Source organism: Malaya genurostris, chromosome 3, assembly GCF_030247185.1.
Source record: "Malaya genurostris strain Urasoe2022 chromosome 3, Malgen_1.1, whole genome shotgun sequence".
Lineage (NCBI taxonomy): Eukaryota > Metazoa > Arthropoda > Insecta > Diptera > Culicidae > Malaya > Malaya genurostris.
The window spans coordinates 14,866,901-14,891,693 of NC_080572.1; the positions used below are offsets into that span (position 1 = coordinate 14,866,901).

General features: G+C 36.3%; 1 protein-coding gene across 9 annotated transcripts in view; it reads left to right on the plus strand.

Moving 5' to 3' along the window:
• LOC131437417 (dnaJ homolog subfamily B member 6-B) overlaps window positions 1–24,793 on the plus strand; it is a 189,253-nt gene that overhangs the window by 7,918 nt on the left and 156,542 nt on the right. For 5 of the 9 annotated variants that reach the window (XM_058606732.1, XM_058606733.1, XM_058606734.1 and 2 more), the window contains exon 1: window positions 22,158–22,372. The exons of 1 other annotated variant lie outside the window; for it this stretch is intronic. The gene's annotated coding sequence lies outside the window, so the exon portion shown is untranslated. Of the gene's footprint in view, window positions 1–22,157; window positions 22,373–22,621; window positions 22,888–24,793 lie in introns of those variants that run through there. 3 more of the 9 variants (XM_058606738.1, XM_058606745.1, XM_058606737.1) reach the window with 3 other exon arrangements.

Here is a 24,793-nt window from a genome sequence, read left to right on the forward strand (position 1 = left end):
TTATTGCAGGGTAGTAAGCTGATTCTCATAGGTAACCAGCGACGCCTTCCGCCATGACCACAAATTACATAAGATGGAATTGCCTTATGCAGTCGCATACGCAACACTCGCACGTCATTCCGGAGATCGGGGAAAACTTCCGCCATTCTTCCCTTTCGATGGAAAGAACACAATGATCACTGACCTGCGAGGGAAGATCATGTACATGCACTTCTACGTACTACGTACACAGGGATTTTGTATTTAACGTTCTCATACTCGACACTGTGCACCTCGTTGTTAACCGAAGTGAACGCAATTGTATCTCGTTCACGTTTAAACACAATGTACACAGAGTTAGAAGCCTTGTTGAATTGAATCTCACTTACATCAATAACGTCTATATGCATTCGTTCTTTTAGTAAGATTTCAGTTTCATTTGCTGCAGGCAGTGTTGGTGATTGCTGAAAATTTGACAGAAGCTGCTCGATTTTTATCTATATTGTATACAACATTTTCAATCCGGTAGAAGATGCTACAAGAATTCGAGTCTCTCAATGCATGAGCCTCGTGAGAATTTTTCTACATTTCTTCGCTCCACTTCATACTCTGAGTATTTAACGGCCCTTAAGAAAAAAATACAGTCTGATAATGATTGGTGCTGTGTGGAATTTATCAAGAGAGAATCGCAAGTTGACAATTATCGCAGAAAATCGAAAGGATGATTCGACTTGTGCTAGCCGTTGATTCTCAGACGGTTCACCGAGAGAAATTCGCTCTCGCACTAGTGTCTATTCTATGTTAAATGTACCATGCCGTTTTTTTGTTGTTGCGACGATTTCCGTTTCTCTTTGATGGCACTGATTCAATCGTGGAAGAGTTGCGAGTGAGCGTTCTTTGATACGATAAAAGCCATCTTTGGATGCAGGTCTAACTTTTCAGCGCTTGAAACCATTGCAAACTAAATTAGGTCTTGAAGGTCGGATTTCAGGGTTTTGTAAATCGTTTTTGCCCATTTCGTATACTCTATTGTCTTTGTTTCTGTCATCTCGACTGTAAGCAATTTTCGACTGTGTAGGATGAAGCGTGAACACGAACTGATTCCAAGTTTGATATACAATCAGTAATCAATTCGAAGAGAAATGGTTGAAACTTCCGTTTCCGGAAATATTTTATTAGCAAAGTAACCGACAATTCGCATAGTTTTCTATCTGCTCAATTGGCTCGGAATGGGTTGAACCGTTTTCAGCTATCCTAGGCTCGTTCGAAAGCATCTGTAGAGTATTGCAATAAGTTCGAAGATCAAAAGCCGAATACATCAGGTTCCGGAAATGCAAAGGTATGAGTGACCTAACCGGCAAACCGCACTTATTCTGTCCGTTCAATTCATTTGGATAACAACCAATTAAGACAATGTTGGGCTCGTTCTAAAGCTAGGATTGGGTTATTGGTCAAGTTTATATGGCACATGGCGAACATTATTGGTTTCGTATTATACGTATAAGTGACGCATCTGACACACCACAGTTTTCTATCCACCTATTTTTTCAGAAATGATTTAACCTTTTTCAACAAACTTGGGTTTGTTTGAATGTACCTATTGGATCATTGATTGAGTTTGAAGATGAAGTGGCGGACATTTTCGATCTCGAAGGTAAAACAAGTGACGCATCGCCTTTTTTCTAACCGCTCAATTCATTTTTGGAGAAGACTGAACCAATCTCAACAAACTTAGACTAGTTTTAAAGATACTATTTGGTCTTTTATCAAATTTGAAGAACAAATGGAGGACACTACCACATCCAGAGATATAATAGTATAACTGACGTAACTGACAAATCGCACTTTTTTGTATCCGCTTAATTTTCTCTCAGATGCGCGAGTAGGTTCCAACCATCTTCGGCTTGTTTGAATGATCTTTTGCTAAAAATTTTCGATTTCGGCGATAGAATAGTATGAGTGACGTATCCGACAAACCGCTTTATTCTATAAGAGATAACCGATTTCAAAAAACTTGGACTCGTTTGAAACTTTCAAATGTATTATTGCTGATGCTTCTGGTACCAGAAACCGGAGGATTTTCTAATCCTGTGTGCTTGGTAATCGAGTCCAAGCAGGCTGCATGGAAAGCATCGATTTTCTCATCCCCTAAGGAGAGTTTTATATTTTTCGCAAAATAATAAATTCGATGAATCGGCTGTCGAAAAAATTACCCATTTAGCCAAACGACTTTCAGCGAAATGACTTAGTGCTGCTGAAGAATTCCAAAATAGGAAAAAAATAAAATTAGTTTGTTGAAGTAGTTGGAATCGAACAATAAATGAAAAACAGTATGGGAATAATAAATGTTTTCAGTCTAAGAATCAGATCTCTGGAGTTTTTAAAGCCTTTCAATTTTTTGCAGGATAATTTTTATAGTAAACTTTTCTTCGGGTATTGATACAATTAGCCTAAGTAAGTCCCACGTTTAGCGGTTAGTGAAGTCTGATTCCCGAAAAAGAAAGTATTGTCGAGTTATCGTGCATTTACCATATACACAATATATTGAACAAATTCTCAAGAAGAGTCTCATTTCACGGGAAGAGTTTCAATCCACTGTAATTTCATTCGCGACCACACTCGTGTTCAAAATAACAGCCTTTTGTATATCTCAAATTAGTTTCATCGATCTTTCTAGCTGCACATTTCTCGTTCAAACATAAGCGGACGAATGTGTTTCCCTTTACGACTCACTTTTTTTTCTTTTCAAATGCCTACCCTTTTGGTAAACCTGGACCATAAATCATGCCCATAAAACATATGGTCCTGCCCATGCAGCCACTTTAGATTGCAATTTCTCCGGCGCTGCAATATACGATGCATGTTCTATCTAATGGAGGAGGAAGTGATGAACGGTCACTTTGCTTGGTGGACTGTCGTTTATTCACAACCAATGCGTATATCCCTGAACGTTGGTATATGCACAATATGTAAATTCATTAGCTTTGTAAATCCACCTTTCACACATCTTGTCAGCAGTGTGTGATCGCGCTGCAACTTGTGTCAAACGTTTTTCGTTCGTAATGGAGAAGGTCCCGCATCGTAGACCGAAAAGCTATCCAAACTTCACCCTTTCCCTCCCCGAATAGCTATGCCATTACGCCACGTAAACACTAAAGCGCTGCTTCTCTCTTGAGCGTTTCCAACCTACCCCGGTTGCAACAATTCACAGTAATCAAAGACATCATACTAACAAGAGATATCCAACTCTCACATTTCCCGAACAAATCATTGGCAGCATCCTTGTTTTGCGAGCATGGCGCCCTCAGGCGAGTCCGCATCGAATCTTATGTACGAGTAGGGGAGTAAAATGTCAAATTCGTGCGCGTCAAAATAACAGCACTGCGCACGCATACAATTGATATGATTTGTTGAATGTGATGCCGTGTGATGGCGTTGCTGTACTGAATATTGATTTCGCTCCAAGCTGACAGGGTCTTCAGTAATCAAACTACACCTCGTACGTAACGTGTATAAACTGCAACGAGGAAGGGTGGGGTATCACATAGACCTACATGGAATCACGTTGAATAAAAAGGGCACTACTGAAGGTGGGCGTCGATGGTAAAACAATCCATAATCGCGTTCGTTTTTTGCCAACTTTGGCTGATATTGATATTGGAGATTGACGACACATCTGACGACCGCTCGTGACATGCATCTGCGTGATGCTCGGAGGAATAGTGATGGAGAGCAAGTGAACAATAATTAATATAAGCAGCTTTCGACGCACATGGATGAAAAGGCCATAACGAGTAGTCATTGTGTGATCGATACTCTAGGTACGACCTGGAGAAAGCGTTTTTTCCCACAAATGTGCACTTTACTGAGATTTATATAACTCACGTATAGACAGATGCGAGCATATTTTGAGCACCTGTGGACTAAAAAGCCCATCATATTCACACCACCTCCGGAGGCTGCCTAATCGGAAACGAACCTTTCATTTCGTATAAGCCTTGCTGCAGGTTGCGATTAATAGGATGGAAGAAAAAGTTGAATGATTAGCGCTGGCCTCGTCGAGGCTACGGCCTTGATGCGAGTGGATGCACGAATAAGTGTTTAGTTTTGCGTGGTCTTTTCACTGAAAATATAGTGAAAAAAAGATACTAAATACTGGGCTATAACATAATTTCTCAGTCTAATCGATATTGCATACCAAGTTCAATGTCTTGGTCGTGTTCATTAGAAGTCCCATTTCCATGCTTAGGATATGGGTCAAAAGTTAAATATTTAACCTATCCCAAATCTCACTGTCGGGCAGCGATTTACATAAAAAGCATGTTTTTTTAATAACTATTTATTGGAATATGAGTTAAAATTTAATTATTAAAATTTAAATTGGGTGTTCAGCCACAAGTGGTGACTTTTCAGCCCTATTATATATATATATATATATATATATATATATATATATATATATATATATATATATATATATATATATATATATATATATATATATATATATATATATATATATATATATATATATATATATATATATATATATATATATATATATATATATATATATATATATATATATATATATATATATATATGATTTGGTTGTTACCATGAGGACATCATCTGCTTCCGCAATTCTGAGATTTTTGTGTAGGGAAAATTCTAAACCTACTTGTATTGTGTAATGGATTAAAAGCATGTTTAAGGGTGCTTCGTTTACTCGTGTAAAGAATAATAATCCCGGTCGCGAGTAGGTGTTAAAGGGTGTACCGTTACATCCAAGAACCTCCTAATTTCGCAATCGATTCGCACTTTCGGAAATCTAATCGAATTTGTCAACAAACTTTGATAGTTTCTTTTAACTTCTTGAAAATTTGGTGTTATTCAGATAAAAACATATCCCGGCCATAACGTTCTGCACCACCACAGAATCACCATCTCACCTATGTGTTCCATGTATATCCTATTTTCTTTACTAGTTATCCGCATATCGGTCTCTTGCATCGTGGGTTCGTGAAGCTGATCAAGTATAATACATAAACGCTGCCATATAGCATGTTGGATACATGTGAGATCGTTTCATTATTTTTCTCTCTTGTGTGTATAAATGCTATTATATATTTAAACACGAAGTTTAAATATAGAATAGATAACTAATAATTTTCTATGGTCCCATCGCTAGCTTAGAGTGAATCCTAGACCTCTTACCTATCCATATCCGTAACTCCGCGACACCTATGGAAGAGAATGATTAGTTGTCATCCTTCTGAAAAGTGGGTGAACATGAACATTTCCTCTCTTTCTTATTATTCTTCCCTGTTTTCGATGCAGATTGGGGCGGCCGGCAATGGTGGCTATCATGCTGTTGAAATGTTCAATTTAGGTTGGAATGATATCAATTCCCAATATCATTTCCTAAGCAACGCAACGTAAACGGTTTGGTGTCTGCTGTATCATAAACGTATGTAGTCCAGCTCGAACAGTGCTGGAAACGATCCTTTCATACGACAGCTTAAAATGATACTTATAAGTTCTTCCGATTTTCTCCCGGACAATTTCAATTACATGACTGGAACTACTGTATAACTATGAAACTTGACATATGTAAACAGTACACTATGAAAAAGATTTATTTCTATTTTCACATTTTCAGGTTCCGGAATGTCATAGAAATTTTTCGGTGTACCATTTCTGTCACCTAAGTTGGAACTCGAACATGCGGGGTTTCAGTTGGCAGGGGTAAAAAAGCAAAGTCTTGGCATTACATTCCTTTCGTGGAATTTGGCCTTTCTGTTTCAACAGACTTCGCAACCGATTCTTAGCGTACAGAATCATTGCATGGCTAGTTTTATGAATCCTACTGACACTAAGAATCCTTCCAGGTCGGAGTTTTCAAGGAATATCGATAAACCAGATTAACGTTAAACGAGGTTTGGGTGTATTCAAAAGTTTTCTTGAGACGTGATATATATATAAGATCTATACTTGCTTATACTTGCTGCTTGACTGTTCTATGATACCCGATTTAAGTTCGACTAGTGTGCAAAATTATGTTCTGTTAGCAGTGAGATTACAATTAGGTAGTGTTTAAGAAATTAATTTTGAGATTCGGCATTCCGAAATCCCAGTTATCTGTTTACGATTGAGATATCGGAAAGGACAATGTTCTTCGGTACAATTTGAAAAGTGTTTATCGAGTGAATTGACCTTAACGTCAGTTTGGCAGCTTATGTTGATCCTCTAAGTTAGTGGCAATGAAATTGCAAGACGTAATCTAAAAACATTTTATTCAAATGGCCTTATTTTTAAAACAAACTAGCATGAGAGTATAACTGAAAATCACTCTTAACGAAGACCCAGAGGTTAGTATCGATTTTCAATAGAAATTTACAAGCTTTGAATCCATTTTGCATTACCAAGAGCACAGCGGAAATTTCATTACACATTCTGAGTCTAAGAAAGTGTGCATCCTCTTGGATGCTTACTTGGTTTGAAGCTTTATTGAGTGAATGGAACCTGTGTAGAAAATTGCATCAAAGATGCTGGTGAGCTAGGACGCACTTTGGCAGCTCTAGCATACAGGATGATATGATAACTGGAACTGGGTCAGAACTAGTACTTTATTGTTCTTGCCTCTTATCAATAGTCGGTATCAAACCCAATCGAGATATCAGTTATGATTATCGTAGGTTTGTTTATGCTTGATATTCTAAAATTCTTCGAATTCCTCAAAACAATTGCGAGTCTTGAAGTTGTTCACAACAGGTTTATACTATTCGGTTTTGTATGCCTGCAAATTATTCATCAAATAGACTTAATCAAACCGAAATCGCAATCACCGTTCGCTTCTAAGCATTTTTCTTGCCACTGTACCAGCTGCCTTAAACCCTCTGTGTATAAGCTCATCGTTTGTGCCTTTAGTATCCAAATTTTTTTGTGATAATTATGTAGTTTATCAAGGTGAGGAAACTAATCGTCCACCGACGATTGTCAGGGGAATCTACCAACAGCAAATGGTGAAATTGAATCAAACATTGCTCGATAAACGACCAGAAGGCTCCTCAAGACATGTGAAAGTCATTTTGTAGCACGACAACACCCCCGCGTACACAGCGAAAGCGCTCGAAAATATCTTTTCTAAACTCAGATGGAAACGTTGGTCACGACCCGTCATATTTCCCAGACTTGACCCCTTCCGACTATGCACTTGCAACACTTCACTCGTTATGAAGATATGAAAATATGACTTCTCGACTGGATCGCTTAATAAGATGAACAGTTCTTACGACTTTATATTCGTGAATTGATGGAAAGATAGAAAAATGTATAGCTTTTGAAGGCAACTACTTTGAGTAAAGTATCTTGAACTAAGTGATGTATTTCCATTCGAAAAGTTCCGGCACACCTCAGGTGTATTCGTGACAAAATCTGTGCATCCATAAATACGTATCGTAATACTTCATCAATGCGTGAAATATTTCGCAGACTGAAGAACGTCTGTTCATTGTATAAAATCATTTTTTTTAAATCTTAAATGGCGTTGAAAGAAAAACAACTGCGAAAAACAATTTTGTGCGGTCGCAATGAAATTCCGGATCTGTCAGTAAGTAAACTTGCAAAAAAGCTTGGTTTTTTCCGTCTTTAAACTTATAGATACACGTTTGACAACAGTCATGAAGGCTGGAAGCGGAACAAAAACGAATCTCAGAAACCGCTAAAAGGATGCGAAGGTGAAGCAAATATTGCAGAAGGGACCAGATCTTTCGGTACGTACAGTGGCTAGAAAAAAAAAGTTTCTAACTTACGTGCACCAGTGTGCTGGCTTCATGCAGCTTCCTGGAATGTCGCGCAAGCCCAAGCTTAATTACTACCGGAACGATAAACAAGAAAATACTTCGCAAAGAATACCTAAATAAGCGATTGTCACCATTCCCACGTAGCCATAGCGCTCCTTGGTTATTCTGGCTAGTTTTGTCACCTTGCCACTACGCCAAAGAGGTTTTGGAATAGTATAAAGTCCATGTTGTACCGAAAAAGGCGAATCCACGGACTTGCGACCTATCGAGCGTAAACTCAAAAGCTCGTAGTTTCTTCTGGCATCCTAATTAAGTAACTGTAATTAGTTTTAAGATCACTTATAATTTATAATTAAATGAATGAAACCTGTTTTACTCCACCTAGTGGTGTAATGATGTCTTTCTTATACCTTTCACATTCTCATTTATAAATGTGTGGTCTTCTTCAATATTCTTTGATTCTTGAAAAACGAAAAGGTTTGTCCATAAACTAGTATAACCTACAGAGTGAAACAGTACTCAGGTCGGTTAGACAATCTCTAAGGAAACGAAGTGAGTTTCACTATTGCAGGTACTTCCGACACAAAAATCCGGGAACCGGTATACTCGAAGTTGGTTCGAGAAAGATGACTGGTATCCATTTTTGATTCTATGGCTACAATCTCCGGTCGTTAATCGAAAATCGGGAACAAGGAAAGCCAAATTAATGTTTAGCCGTCTACTGACAATGACTACCGATTGGAACAGTTTTGAAGCAAGTTTAGACATTATTTTACGTTTTATTTACGGATTTCGGAATCGGTTTGTTTGGCTACCGATTGGAATAGTCTCGAGGCCAGTTCAGATATTTTTTATGTGTTTTGTTTCGCCGCTTTAAGTGACGATATCAAATTTTTAACACACTCCACTCGGAACCGGAAATCGGATCCGGATGAAATTTGGAAGTTTTGTGTGGGACCATGAGATCTTTTTCATTTTCAAGCTTGTTGAAAACATTCATGCCATCTCTGAGAAAAATGAGGAAGTAATTTGAAATAATAATTTTTTCACTGATCACCCTGTGATCCTGGAACAGGGAATAGGATCAAAATACAATTCGGGAACTTTGTATGGGACGATTGTACCTTTCATTTGAATCTATGTTTGTGAGAATCGGCTCAGTCGTCCCTGAGAAAAGTAAGTGCAAACAAATGTTACAGACATACATAATCACACACACATGAACACATACAGACATTTTGCGAACTCGACGAACTGAGTCGAATGGTATTGAAAAATAAGAAATAATCTTTATTTAACAATTAGAAATTGTATTTTTTTATTCACCAGCTGACAGAGACATTGACATCATAAAAAATAATTAACTGACTAAGCACGGCTACACGTTTCATTTGGTATACGTCAACGTTACACCTAAAGGTATTTGATTTTGCGTATTGTAAATCGAAAACAAAATTTGGCTATAAATTTGGAACATCATCCAATGAAAGCCAGAAAAATTACGCTGTTTAATCACTTTGTTTAATTTCTTTCATAGGAATAACAACACAGGTTAACTAAATATTTGGAAAAAACGGGGTTTCAAACGATTTGTTGAAAAAACTGAAAAATTATCCAAGAACTCACAAATTGATTCACTCTTTTTTTCATGCAGTTCGTTTGAGCGAATTCTCAAATACAAAATCAAGAAAAGTCTTGGCATTACATTCCTTTGGTGGAATTTGGCCTTTCTGTTTCAACAGACTTCGCAGCCGATTCTTATTGTGCAGAATCATTGCATGGCTAGTACTATGGATCCTACTGACACTAAGAATCCTTCCAGGTCGGGGCTCGAACATACGACAACTGGCTTGTAAGACCAGCGTCCTATGCATTGAACCGCCAACCCGGGGTAAAAAAATACATACAAAATCAAACTTGGAGCAAATAAACGCAAAACTGTTTGGAGAACATATTATTTAAAGTGTCATCACCTATAAATAAACGATATATAATAATAATAATAAGTGTCGTCACTCTTCAAAAACGTTATAGTTTAATTATGAATTAAATTGATTCAGATTTTTTCTCAAAATATGTTTATTAAGACATATTGCTTTAGCTCTAAGATGCCATGGCATCTGAATGATTCAAATTATTGAATTTCAGCAATATTATTCCATATGGTTCATGATTTTAACCATGGTGTATTATCATAACATGACAATACTTCCTTTTTCCCAACTCATGACTCCTACAGCAGTACAAACGAGAGTCTTTCATTTTTGTCACAGCTGTGAAATTTGTCACAGCTGTAAAATATACTACCTATTTTTTTGCTAAATGAAAATAATTGCAGCACTGAAGTAAATTGAATTGATGAAAAAGTTAAGAAATGTTTAGCTTAGCAAATTTTGTTATGGTAAGCAAATTGTTCCAACAAACTGCCAGTAGACTGTGCAATTTTTTAAATTGTTTAAACGCTGCTATCTTACTGTTTGCCTACCATCAAGTGATTAACTAACGAAATAACCAAGTAAGGAAGTAATAACTGGTTTGGTATGGAGCAGGCGAAACGCAAAGTCGCATATTCAATTCACAGTTCAACGGTCAGTTAGGCATACGTTTGCCCAAACGTCATCCGTTTAACCTCCGATGGTATCCAACAGCCAACCCTTTGGCTGTTGGCTTTGGCTTTCGCTGTTATGGTCGTCCGGGAGTCGTTAAGGCAAATTAAAACTTTTCCTTGGGGTTTCTCTCGAGGCATAACGAGAGAATTGTCCAAATTATAAAGGCATCATTCCAAGGGCTTATGAAAATGTTCAAACAGATGAAGCAATCTTAACGCAGCTGTTTGGATACATTACGCCTAGTCATTAAAGTGTTTTAATATAAGTAACACTGGTTTCTTTTTGTTGAACTCTTTCTGAGTTTACCGTGGCTATGCATAAGAAGAGTGAGGTTAGTTCGACGGGGAAAGACAAGGTAGCGACAGGTTATAATTTAAGGTTAGTTTGTGGAATTGATTGACATACCTAGATCGTAGAGTAGAGATGGTCGGGTATCAAGCTCGTACCCGACCCGATCCCGAGCCCGTCGGTTCGGTTGAATCCGAATCTCTGCAAATTATTAGACCGGACCCTTACTCGTATAAAAATAAAAAAAATACCCGAACCCGAGAGAAAACCGTGGGTTCAGGTCGAGTTTTGGGCACAAAAACCCGAGACTTGACCACCTTTAGTGCTGAGGAGCGTACCAACGTACCGAGGTAAACGACGTGTTGATTCCTGATAATTCCTAGATTATTAGGAATTTTCTTATAAATATTAAATTATATATATTCTGCTTTTTGTAATTTTTGGTTGAACATATTTTAAAACCATACTCAATGGCTTTTGAAATGCTATTCTGATTTAAAAAAAACTCGTTGACAGCAGACGTGCTGAATCACATAGCCAACTTGACTTACCCGGCAACTGATCCCTAATTGGTCCTAATCTGATTGACAGCCAGTAATAAAAAGTATTAACAAACAATAGCACGCGTTTATTTACACCTATCCCAAAACGATAAATCAATTTTATCTCCACTTCAACAACATTCATCAAATCGAAAATCGTGCAACAACATCCACGACTGACGGACTGCATCAGTTTAGTTGAATTCCGAAGTAACAAACCTCAGCAACACCAACCAACCTAGGGCGCTGAAACGATCCCAACAACGCAACAGTCGTATACCGAAATGGAGGCGGTGATGTGGTCGAAAAGTGAAATTGATAGCTGGGTTCAACCTCCCCCATTTTTCGCCTCCAAGCGCACAAGGCCTCCATAGTAGATTTCGGCAATGCTAGCCCAAAGCTTACCTAGCGGACATTTGCTTATGGCAGTGGAATGTTGTGCATTGGCCGTTAAAGGGTACACGAATGAGCTACAGCAGTCAGTTACGGCAGCTGGAAACTGGTTTTCGGCTCATAGTCGCATTGGATCTTTTTTTCATGCTGCACATCCAAATTTAACCAAGTGACCGGAAAAGACATCTCCCTACATTTCTCTCATTTTTAGGAGAACCAAAAAAAGGTCAAATGGATTTTATTTGCTCTGTAGGGAAAAGATTTACTGAGTGGTCCGGTACTTTCCCTTCTTGTTTTATCAGTGTTTGTCGTGGCTTTAGATTTCAGTATGATGTAGCACAGTGAAGCTTCAAACGAATTTTGAACTATACTATTGCAGAATACTCGACCAGTTACAGAACTTTTAATTTTGTGTTTCTTCAATTCTAAACGCAACACCAGATTGTAGTTATTTAGAAGTTTTGATACCACATGAGTACCGGTTTGAGCTAAGTGTACATAACTATTTTCTATTTTTATGTTTCAAGGTACGGGCATTTAAGTTAGAAAAGAAGATATAATAAGCCAACTTTGCAAAAGTCTAGCTAATTTGTGTTTATTTATTCCTTGAGAGTTTCATGAATATCCGAATTGTTAGTCTGTGGGTATTTCCACAGCCCACAGAAACAAACGAATATCAGCTACTGCCGACAACCAACTGAAGCCTGGATCCCCCAGAGTTTCGGCGATCAGCCCTCGGTATCTTAGAGCTAAATCAGTGTGCCTTATTGAATGTATTGTTAAAAAAATATCTGAATTGAAATATACTATTGGTGATCATTTTTGTCTACTGCATTTTTTCGAGTTGGATAATTTTTAAACGGCTCTGGATTTCCTCGAACGATTTTACTAAACGGGACACAGTCGAATTGTCGACTCCCAACTTATTCGTGATTCACTTGTGGGACTGACTTGGATGTTCCAGTACCTCGTCCATAATTACATTTTTTTCGAGAACAGTTTTACGTCTCTAGATTTTATTATTTATTGGACATTTACTTATTGATTAGCTCTATTCGTTTAATTCCGAGAAATAACATGATTTTCGATAAGACTTTTTATGGCATCTGCTTAATTCAAGGTTTTTCAACGCACTAGAAAATGGAAGCTTTATTTCACTGTGAAAATTAAAATTATTATCAAATTGCCTCCTACTTTTTTAGGGTATGAGATGGACGTATAATTTTTTCTACTGGTTCGCTACTTTGGAAGCAACTGTTTCTAAAATTGATGGTTTTTACTAGAGTATTTTAAAATCTACATTTGATTTTTAGAGCGACCTGAAGCTGATCTTAAATGTGTCATTTCATCATCTTATCTTCGATTGATTTTGGAGTCAATAAAAGTATCAAAGTACAAAAGAAAATCATAATCTTTAAACGCTAGAAAATAATAGTATCGATATTTGCTGAACAATAATTCAATGGTGGATTAGTTCACTAAAGGGGTCCAAATGATATATTAATCTAAAAGTATAAGCGGTCTGAACTATGAAAAATATAGGCTTTCGGAGCCGTTTTTTTTTTAATAAATCGAGTTCGGATAACGAATCTGTGCAATGAGTTTATGATTCAGTTTCCAGTATAAAAGGTAATGTTGAGCTAAGAAATTTATCAAGTTTTCTTGTTCGTTAAGGTTAGGTTCTTAAATTGATGAGAAATCTGAAGGTCAACATTCAATAGTGAAACAGTCAATAATACAATCAAATATAATCAAAATGTTCAAATGTGCCAACTGCTTTGTTTTTTATTGTGTTTCAAAAAAACTGCCGAAAAAATCGAGTTTCCCTGGATCTTACTGAAATTTCGGAAAGTAGGGGAGACCGGGGCTGGTTGGCCCTGTGGCTCTTCTGAAAAGACTATTATGCGCAAGTTACTCATGTACCGAGGCAATTTCAGATGTTTTTGTTTTGTCGTTTGTACAGGAGTACAATTATTCTTTTTTCGGCACTGGAGAGTAAGTTTCAATTTTTGTAAAGTAATATGTGTAAAGCGTATAAATTTACATTCGATTTCCAAAAACGTGATACCGTTGAAAAGGATATTCAAAATTCTACAAAATAGTATAGTTTTCAGTGTAACCTGACTTCTAGTGTTGTTAATCGTGGTTGTTCTCGAAAATATTCATTGGGGTAGGTTGTCCGAGTTTTATGCGGGGTTGGTTGGCCGAGCTGTAAATTTTAGCTTAGAGCAATGTGCACATAAGAAATAAATAAGAGATTAGAATCATTCAAAGTTGGAGACTGTTGATAAAAATTATTCTACATTATTTTATGAATTAAATGCCATCAAAACTTTTAGCATTTAGATTTCCTGACTAGATTTATCGCAGATTGATCCAACAAAATACGATTGATCCGAACAAAACTCGTCCATCAGTATACAAGTAGGAGTAGGCGAGTGAACTGATTCGGAGGAGCGTCAAGGTCCTGAATCGAGAATCGCTTCAAATTTTGACTGGTTTCCCAGTAAAAGCAGCATCGGAGGAAGAAAAAATGAAACCAGAGGAGGAAAAGGTAGGAGGTAGCTAAACTAAGTTTAAAATAAATAATACTAAAAAATTAAGGGGAGTTTTTTACGTATCTACATAATACAAAATGATGCAACTATTTTTCACGAATAAACGTTTTACTTTTTTGCATTTGATGTGTTTCACACATTTTTTCAAACTCGGCCAATCTACCCCGGCTCTGGGATGGTTGGCCGTTTGTTTTCTCCGCATTTTATTGTTAATATCTATTTACCTGATTTTTATTCAGGAAGAAAAAATTCACATATAAGGTGTATCTTCATAAAAGAGCAATTCGTTTATCAAAAAGTCTAACTAGAAAGAGTACAGAAATACGACGAAAGCAAAACTCGGCCAACCAGTCTCGGTTTCCCCTATATATACCGAATGAATAGCTCTCACTGGGATACCAATTGTAGTGCTACGACTACCTGAGCATAGATCTAATCATGCGTGAAATTATGTGTCGTTTCTTATTTTTTCTTCATGTAGCAAATAGCACTTGTACAGTTACGAGAAAGCCGGAAAGAAGTTGGAAATAAATCAGTTACTCGTACAATTCGAACTTTCAGTTGGTTTCTCTTGGGATCGCGTAGAGATATTACTTTTTCACCGAAGTCGAAATCGCGGATTGTTCCTTCTTACCATTGGTTACCATCACCGCCATCGTCTAGTTATGTAGTCCCTGCAATCCATCAGAGTGACAAAAGAAAGCCGATCCAATCGGCAAGCGAAAGCTCAATGGCGAAAAGTTTATCCCGCATCACCTGTCAGTCAATTGAAGTTTGCCGGCCATCGGACGGCCAACGGAGTAAAAAATAACAATACGAATAATCAATGCCATTTGCCGCAAACGAGTTTAGGGGTGTTGTTTTATATGATTCTAGTAAAGTGTATTATTTCTAGCGGCTGTTTAATTGGTATTGATAATCTGGAAGCGGATATTCCATTTGGATTTTAGATTATTGTGTCCCTAGCTCAACGTATTTCAATATCTATAAAGGCTGGGATAATCTTTCTTTTGCTGAGCAAATCCTGAAATTATTAACAGGTCAGCAGAATTAGCAATGAAATGATTAGAAAGTCATCAGAATTCACATCCACCGATTCCTATGAAATTTTGCACACGTTTTCAGTATGACGAAACATTTATTTTGCACGGACGCAGAGACCAATTCGACCCAGGACTGATACACTTTCTTCAAATCGTGATAACTTGGAAACTGTAAGTTTTACAAAAATGGTGTCCCAGATGAAGTTGTGGGAAATCGATTGGACACTTTGAAAAAAAATTGAAAACTATTCCAAGAATTAGAAAATCAACCGATGAATTTAAACTGAAAAAATAACATTTCTTTAATATTTTTTAAATAATATCATTTTGAACCTTAACTTAAAGCCCACATTTTGGTGCAAATTTGGTTAGTGTGAATTGAAAAACGACGAAGTTACAGCCAAAACAATTGATCAACAATTGCAAAACTTCAAGTTTTTGTTAAAAAATTGTTATTCAGACAAAAAAAAATTTAGAGTCAGTCATTGCAAAAAAAAAAAACAAATTATATAAAAAAATGCAGAAATTAATTACATGTCATTTTATCAAAATATTTGATTCCTTTGAAGTCGAATGAAAATCTGATAACTCATCACTAGTGTAAATATGAATGATTTGAAGTAAAAAAAGTAGGTTACCGCGATAGATGTTAATTTTCTCAACAATTGTTTCGATGCATAGGACATTTTACAGTACTTTCTTCGACATTTTCCATACTCCAAACAATCCATTGGTACCACAATTATTCATCCATTGATACCAAAATTATCCATTTGAAAATACCGTTCCGACTGTTTTTTGAGGCTTGGTAATCGGAATGTTAAGGGATGGAAAACTGCTCAAGTCCGAGCGAGTACGCTCCATGCGTGCTGGTCGTGGTTGAAAAATTCACTGCTCCGAAAGTATTAATCTTTCCACTCTAAAACATTACTAGAATTAAGGCAACTTTTTTCACTTAAAAAAATTATGCCAAATTTGTTTATTAAATAATAAAGTTGTTTTTTGGAATCGCTTATTTGAAAGACGCACATTTCATGTCTTGGACGAATTTTTGTATCTTTATAAGATTTTTCATCATATGCTGTTGAAAAAACGTGCTTAATCCACCTAGCAGTGAGATGATACCTTTTTTTTATCAATCCGCATGTGTTTTTTGCATGAATATTCTTCGGTGTTTTAGTTCTCATGACATTATTTTATTGACCGTCGCTTTAAGTGGCAATTTGATATTGTAATCATTCATTACTCTGTAATGTCTAAACTGCAAATAGGATCGAATTTGAATCTAAACGTGTGATCATCGTTTGAACATTCCATGATATGTCGAAGTAAGTTCCACTGTAGAGTTTACGTTTATAAAAGGTATTTCCAGAGCCGGTATTCAGGAACCAGCATAACCCAAACCGATTCGTATGAATTTTCAAAATTCATCATCCTATAATTCTAGAATCGGAAGTCAGAATTGGATAAAATAAATTAATTTGGTCATTGTCGATTTTGGCATTTTTTGTGAAAACGATTGAGCTTTGAGAAACGGTTCGGTATTGGAACCGGAATTCGAAAATTGGTAAAGCCGAAGTCAGATAAATTCATCTGTGTAACTATATAGTTTACATTCGTTTCTAAATGTTTGAAAATCAGTGTAGACCTTTGAGAAATCGTAGTGCAAATTAAATACGAATCGAAAACTGAATACCACTAAAATTGAAATAAGTTTATTTGGTTATCGACTATCCAAATCTGCAAAACCGATAAACCTGATTAATTTATGTGAAATAGACATTTTTTATACTAATCACCCTGTCTCCCCTAAACCGGAAGTTCGATTTGACTGGAAAGCAAGATGTTTTATATATATATATATATATATATATATATATATATATATATATATATATATATATATATATATATATATATATATATATATATATATATATATATATATATATATATATATATATCTTAAACCTTTTCCTTTGAGTCTTAGATGATTTGTAGATTTCATTAAAATCTTAGATCGGTTCAGCCATCTACGAGAAAAATGAGTTACCCAATTTTAATTTCGTTTCACATACCATTCTATAGTTCGGAATCTGGTTTGGGAGCATACGACTTTTCATATGAATCTGAGTTTGTAGAAAAGAAATTTTCCGAGAAAATTGAGTAAAATTATTTATCACACGCACATTTGCTGATCTCGACGAACTGATTCGAATGGTATATGGGTGTTATGTTCTTCCAACATTTATTGCTGTAAGTAGTTTAAATCAATATAGTTATGGAATTGCTATCAACAACTATATGCTGCCATCATCTAGTTTACATATGTCATATTCGAACGATTATGTTGCCAAAAACGAACCGTGCTAAAATTGGTCCGAGGCAAAATGTCAATGGTCAAATGGCAATGATGCTGTACACAGTCTTTTTGGTACTTGGGAACAATTGTATGTAACATCGATCATCATCGATACAATAAAAGAATTCGGCGCTCTGCACGTCAAGAAAAACTGTCAATAACTTTATCAATAAAATCGCTTCGAAGTTGCAACTGATACAGCAATTTGTTTTCAACCGCCATAAGCATAAGTCACTGAAGCCTGAAGGTGTGCATATAATTTGTCACAAAGCCAAACGTGACAGAGAGAACAACAAATATCAGAACTAAGCTGAGTAATTCCCTCTCTTCTTGAATCATTCAGTAACTCATGTGTCAGGAAAAGACACTAACACTGCTACAAAAGATTCATGAAATTTTAAGTTGAATGTATATAAGATGTGTTGAATACACGCAATTTCGACGCACAAGCCAAAGTGCTCGAATTCAGAGTGCCACGTATTGGCCACGGCAATGCGATATAAAAAGATCGTTTGGCTGTCATTGACCAGCAAGCGCAAATTGCTTAAGGTGAATTAGTGCATATTGTGCTGTAGACCCTTCAATTTGACTAGTTGTGCAGTGCACGGGGTGCACATGAGGAAGAAACGCCACTGTCTATAATGAATAATTTAGCTCTTCTGATGTTCTATAAAATATTTCAACCGGATGAATTGTTGCCTGATCGTTGCTCCCAAAGCAGCTCTGAACAGCATTCAGGAGCAAAAAAGATAAAAAAAATTGAAAGATCGAAATTGGCTAAAATGATTTCTTCCAGATCATAAGTAGTTTTCTTCTTTTTCTGGTTGACGTCACCTCACTTGAGATGACGCTGATTTGATGGCACAGCAACTTAGGCTATATTGCCAGTTAATTTTCGTTTATAGTCCAATGGAATTTTCTTTTCACTGGACTACAAGCGAAAATCTTGCTGTGTGGCTGCGTTGAGTCGTCAAAGTACAGATAAAAATTCTTTCTTTCTTGCGAAATACTACACATTCGTCATTTTTACCTGTTTTGAGTGAATGAAAATAACTTTTAGCGGGGAACATTACCAATCTTTAGTAAGGGGTAAGTGTGTTGCGATGTGTTTAAAGAAATCTGCTTCTTCGTACTTGGTCTTTGGTTAGCACGTAAGATAACCACTAGCATCGTTGGTTACCTACGAAAAAACAATTGATTACATGTCAGCAATTTCTCAAGGAACAAAGGTTTTTACGGTAGCTTTTTTCCTGACGAGTTTGTAAACCCTCAAGCCTTATTTTTATAACTAGGTTAACGGCTTTCTATTTCATCTGAGCTCCTAATTCCATCTCATCCCTTTATCTCATAACTTTGAATATGAATCTTATCTTTCAACGTACCTGAACCAAACTATGAAATGTTTTAAAATGTTTATTTAAATTTTTGTCACACTTTCGCATTGGAAAAAATGTTTTAAATGCTTCAGTGATCGTTTTCTCCTTTTAAAAATAAATTCCATCAATTCAATTTGATTAAATCACTTTCAATTTAGGAAAAATTTTGATCTCAAGTTTGACAGTTCGTTATGTTTCTGAATCAATTCGGTTCAAAACATGATAACTATTTCACATAAGTACACCACTATTCAATGTTGGATGACTTCATAATTAGTAATGTTCACTTTTCACTTGTTTAATCAACGTTTGAAAGCTTCCAAAATTACACGCTAAGCAATTAAAATCTTCAAAAATACGAGATGAAAATTTTCACTTAATTCACTAACTGTATCGCAAGGTTGTCAAGTTTGATCAAGTTTGGTATTGTATGAAAAAAAAGTTTCTTTTTTTAATTACCATCAACAACTATATTTTTGGTATCCCTGACAATAGTTTAATTATATTAATGATATTTATATTTCAACAAAACTGTTTCGGTTTCGAATGTTACTATAAAGTGCGTGTTAAATGCTAATGAAATAATCATTATGGCAAATCTAGTAGCACTGGTTTTATTCCGACAATGTCAACATAACGCTCTTTTATGTGTGTGTTTTTCATCGGCTGTGCGCCTGATATTTTCATATTTTTTAAATCCCAATCCAGATTATTCTTACAGTAAAATTTTATATGAAAAACGAAAGAAAACGAAAACGACCCAATCATTAAAAAAAGTCGAATTCAGTTCTGTTTCACATCTCATCCAAGTCGGTCGATAAAACAAAACCGCTTACGTTCGGGACAGAAGAAACCAAGTACAGTATTGTGTAGTGAACAATAGAACGACCTCGAAATGAGTGAACAAAACGAACAAAAGCTACCGCCGACACGAAAGAATACAATTGTTGTTAACTTCAGGCAGTGCAAAATTCGACCTTCAATACGAGAACTTGACGGTTTGCTAAAGGAGCAAATGCATCTTGACATTAAACGTGTGCATTTACTTCAATGCAATAAGACAAATAATGTTATTTACATCCAGTTTTATAAAGAGTTGGATGCAATTCAATTCGCAAAAGACAATAACAATGTGCACTGTGTGGAGCACGAGAACATTAAGTACAACATTCCAGTATATATGGAAGATAGTGCTATAGAAGTGCGTGTGCATGATTTTCCCTCAAGCGTCACCGATTCATATATTCGCAAAACTATGTCACAATACGGAGAGATTCTCTCTATCGAAAAAGAAAAGTGGCAGAATTTTTCCCCGGTATTCTAAATAGCGTACGTTTATTACGCATACACTTGAAGAAACCTATACCTTCTTATGTGATTTTCGGTCAAGATACAAGAATTCCGTGCAAATCACTTGTTACCTATGACAATCAGATGGCCACATGTCAATATTGCCAAAAAGTTTTTCCCTATGGTAAGTCATGTGATAAACTGGACAAGGAGACAACTACACCAAAGGACTCCAACCAACCCCAGTACACCTGTGACAGCCACCAACAACAATGAAGCATCCCCTTCAACGAATCCATCGACATCCCCTATAGAACAAAGTACACCAACTGCAGTTAACAACTTACCCTTCAACCAACCAGCAATTGCAACAAGGTGCATTTACAGCAACAAGCAACGAAAGGAAGACGGGAATCGACAACAATACCATCGATGCAGCAATGGATGAGGATGATGAGACGAACCACGAACGAACTGCCCCTCAATCCTCGCAGGAGGAAAATGGAAGCTCTCTCCCCCTAGAAAAAGGGTGACAACGAGATCCAACTAAAAAAATTTATTTGAAAAATCGGCTCAATCGGCCACTTAAAGCTTGTACGCAAATAGGCCTGAATAAAAATATCTTTTCAATAAAAAAAAAGTCGAATTGATTCCAAACTGGTTCTAGAAATATCGTGTGTTGTCTCACAGTTGGCATTGAGCTCTTTTAGAAGAATTCTAACGTTTTGAACTTGAGAATGTAATAGTGCAATTTTATGTTTTGATTGCTGTCGCAATTGCTAATTAAAATGATGAATATAGGACCAACGAAAGGATGAAACTCAAATGTGAAATTAGGAACAGAGTAGCGAAAATTTCAGAAGTGTTTTTAGCTGTTATTAAGTTTAATTTTCAAGAAATGTGATCCGATACTTAATGTGGACCAAGGCTAATTAAGTAGAAATTTGAAATAATCATAGTGCTTTTAGGAGCTAAATCAGGATCCGTTACCCTAAAATATATTACAAAACTTTGGTTAAATTGCTTTCTAGCAGCCCTACGTACAATCCATTAATTACTATCTGAAGTAGGGCTGTAAGAATGAATTAATAAATGAAAACGGAATCAATAAACCAAAGCTGATAGAAGATTCAATAAAAGTAATTTCAAGAATCGTGATCTGTATATCCTCTAGACCTTGTGAAATAAATGAATGAATAAAAAGAAAAAAATGCACTAGGACTATGAAACTAAAATAATGTTTAAAACGCTAGCGCTTTCGAGGAAGACACCACTCTTTTCAGATAAATGAAATAAAATGAACTGACATTTCTTTTTTGAATTTTCTCTCAACAACTGTCGGAGAAAATAGCATCAACGTTATTAAAAAAATTGCTGTTTTTCTGATTGTAAATTAGGGAAACGAAAAGCTTGCGTAGACTTTCAAAGGTGGAATATATTGGTAGAAACAACGAGGCTATCAGAGAAAGTGATAACTAAACTCAAAACTACATAGGTGATGAACGGTTCCTAGTTTTATTTTTATTAATCAACTAGACTTCCTTGAACTTGTACAGTGATTTGAATGCATATGTGTTGTTTACTGATGATTCTAAACTCTCTCCACAAACCAGCTCATGCAGTTCTGAAGCTGAAACTCGCATTGTGGGTCACGACTATTTAGTTCTACCAATTTGCGAGTTGCGGGTGCAAAACACAATAAAATCAACATCACATCGCTATCGCCATCGATTGCCTTCAAGAGCATAGCCATTGGGTACTAAAGAAAGCCATTCTCTCTCGGCATATCGTTCGGTAACGAGCAGCGAACACGATACAGCACCACTACGGCCGACTGCTGCCGGTATTTGAGACTATTCTCTGCCGAGCCTCACCTTCGTCGAGTGAGCAGTGAGCACCCCAGCCAATTCACGACCAAATCAGTTGATTTTAGTACACTGCTCTGTGAACATCTTGTTCGTGTTTTAGGTGCTCGTTGCCATAGCCCGTACAAGGTTTTCGCGTTTGTTTGGCCCGTTTCTTTATCGATCTGTGCCTACCGCCCCCGCATACGACACATGGTTCTGCGGTACACGATACGACAGTCAACCGTTTGGATACTGGAGGTTACAGTCGACTATATTGTGGGTAAGCTCATGCGTCAACTGGTTCGATGCATGTGTGGGATCCACATCCCGCACATGGCTAAGAACGTTTAAACCAAAGCCGATCCGTGGTTGGTCGACTGGTGCTGTCTCGTACGTCTTGTGCACTGAGGCGTGCATTGCCGTGCTGCAAAAGTTGGCGCTTGTAAATATTTTGTTTCGGGTTTATCTCAAGGTGGTCGTATTGCTTATTTTTCTCGTACACTCAGCTGTGATAAAATTGGGACACGTTACACGAGCAGTTGATTTTCGCGTATGTGAAATGAAAACCTCAGATAAGAAACAGTATTAAGTGAAGCATATGACTGAAAGTGCATGAAAGTGAAGTACATCTAGATTTAGTAAAGCTCGTGAAAATTTCAGCTTTAGCTTAGCGTCGTAAGCCAGCATTAACTCAGACCTGTGTACCTAATCGTTCAGCAACAACAGACTATGCTCTTTTTTTTGTTCTGGTCACCGCAACTTTGTTCAATTATGGTTGTTTGTTGATTTTTTTCGGTGAGAATTGAGACACTGTTCTTAACGTTTTTTGTTCAGCATAACGTTTCGGCTTACTATGCTTCAGCCATCGTCGGACACCTACAACATATATTTTTCGTCATTAAGTACATGCATTTTACAATTCAAATACAAGTTTACATCAAATAACAGTAACAAGAAAAGCAAACAGACTGTGCTGTCTAGTTTGTGTGAGTTCAATAGTTTGGTCAATTCAGGCTCTCCAAGCAATGTAGTTATGGTTACACGAAAAATCAAATTTTCGGACAAACATATTCATTCAAAATTACCAAAATTATAAGTAGAGTGGGTTGAAATTGATCGACTATTTCGAATATTTTGAAGTTTGAAAATCTAACAAATTTATTTTAATAACAAATGTTTACATATTTGCATTGATGAAAGTTGTTTTTATTTTTGCCTATGGTCATGCAATCAATATGAAAACGGACTTTTGAATTTCCGCAAACTTAGGTTCAAATGAAAGGCATTTTTTGAATTTCGTATTGATTTGACTTCCTATATCAGAATTACTGCATATTCATACTGTATACTCTCACTTTTCTCTGTGACGGCTCCATAGATTTTCTCAAAATTTGATCAAACTGATCCTATACAGAATTCCTGATTTTTGTTCGAATCCGACTTCCCGTTCCGGAATTACAGGGGTATTATTGTTTGAAAATTCTTCTAAATTAGCCTTAAAAATACTTTTTTTTAAACTACAGGTCAGGTTAACTTTGGTTTTAGCGGTCCCCGGAATCATGTTTCCGAAAAATTTAAACCGATTTACTCAAACTTAGATTGAAATGAGTGAACTTATGGTCCTGCACGTACTATACGTAGTCACTGAATTTGTTCCGGATTCGACTTCCGGTTCTGAAATTACTGGACGACGAGGATTTGAAAATCTCAAGCCGTCGTACAGAGTGACGATGCTGGAAAAGGAAATATTCTTCTAAATTGGGTTCAGAACTGTACTATTTTGTAGATTATGTTGCTAACCTTACAAACCAACTTCGGCTATACCCGTCCCCGTAATGCGGTTCCAGAAGTACCGCACGGAACCACCCGCGATCCCATTTCAACCAGAATATTATTGCTGTATTGATTTTCTGAATTCGATTGGTTAAAATTTGGTACAACTAATCGATTGTTGTTTTAACTAAAGAACTGTCATTTTTATTTTTCGATTAGCAGAAACGATGGTAGAAACAACTAATTTAACTGTTTGAAAAAAAAAATGCTGTCAATTAGCGAGGACACATACCTTTCAAATTCAACAAATATTTTAGTTGAAATACCTGGTGTTGTTATTGAAACAATATTCTGTTAGTTGAAAAATAAATCGGTTTTATTTGTTTTAGACATTACAACTAGTTGAATCAACTCGAACAATGTTAATGAATTGCCGAAATAATCAAAATATACTTACTGATATACGTCATGATCTATTTAAAAAAAGTTCGGCATGTTGAAATACATGAAATAAATATCGTTGTTAAAATATAAACAGTATTTTATATTGACATGTATTATCATTAGTTATTAACAGGGCTGGAAAAACCACCGATCACAACTGATTTTAAGTGATCTTTACCAAGGAATAAATTATCATTACGAAATCAGAACTGATCTGATCTCTAAGTGATTTTGATTGTTATATGATCATGATCATATCAAGTCGAGATCAGTAAAGATATAAATTCTAAAAAAAAAATAATACTAGGGACGAATAAATTAGCGGAATTATTAAATTTACCCAAAATGAGTATTGAAAGATGATGCCTTCAAACGGTTGAACTAAAGTTATGCACTGATAATTTTAGTCAATTTATATGAGATTGGGTGCATCAACCGCTGGGAATTGAAATTTTGCTACGACAATTCAAACGCGCCATTCAAA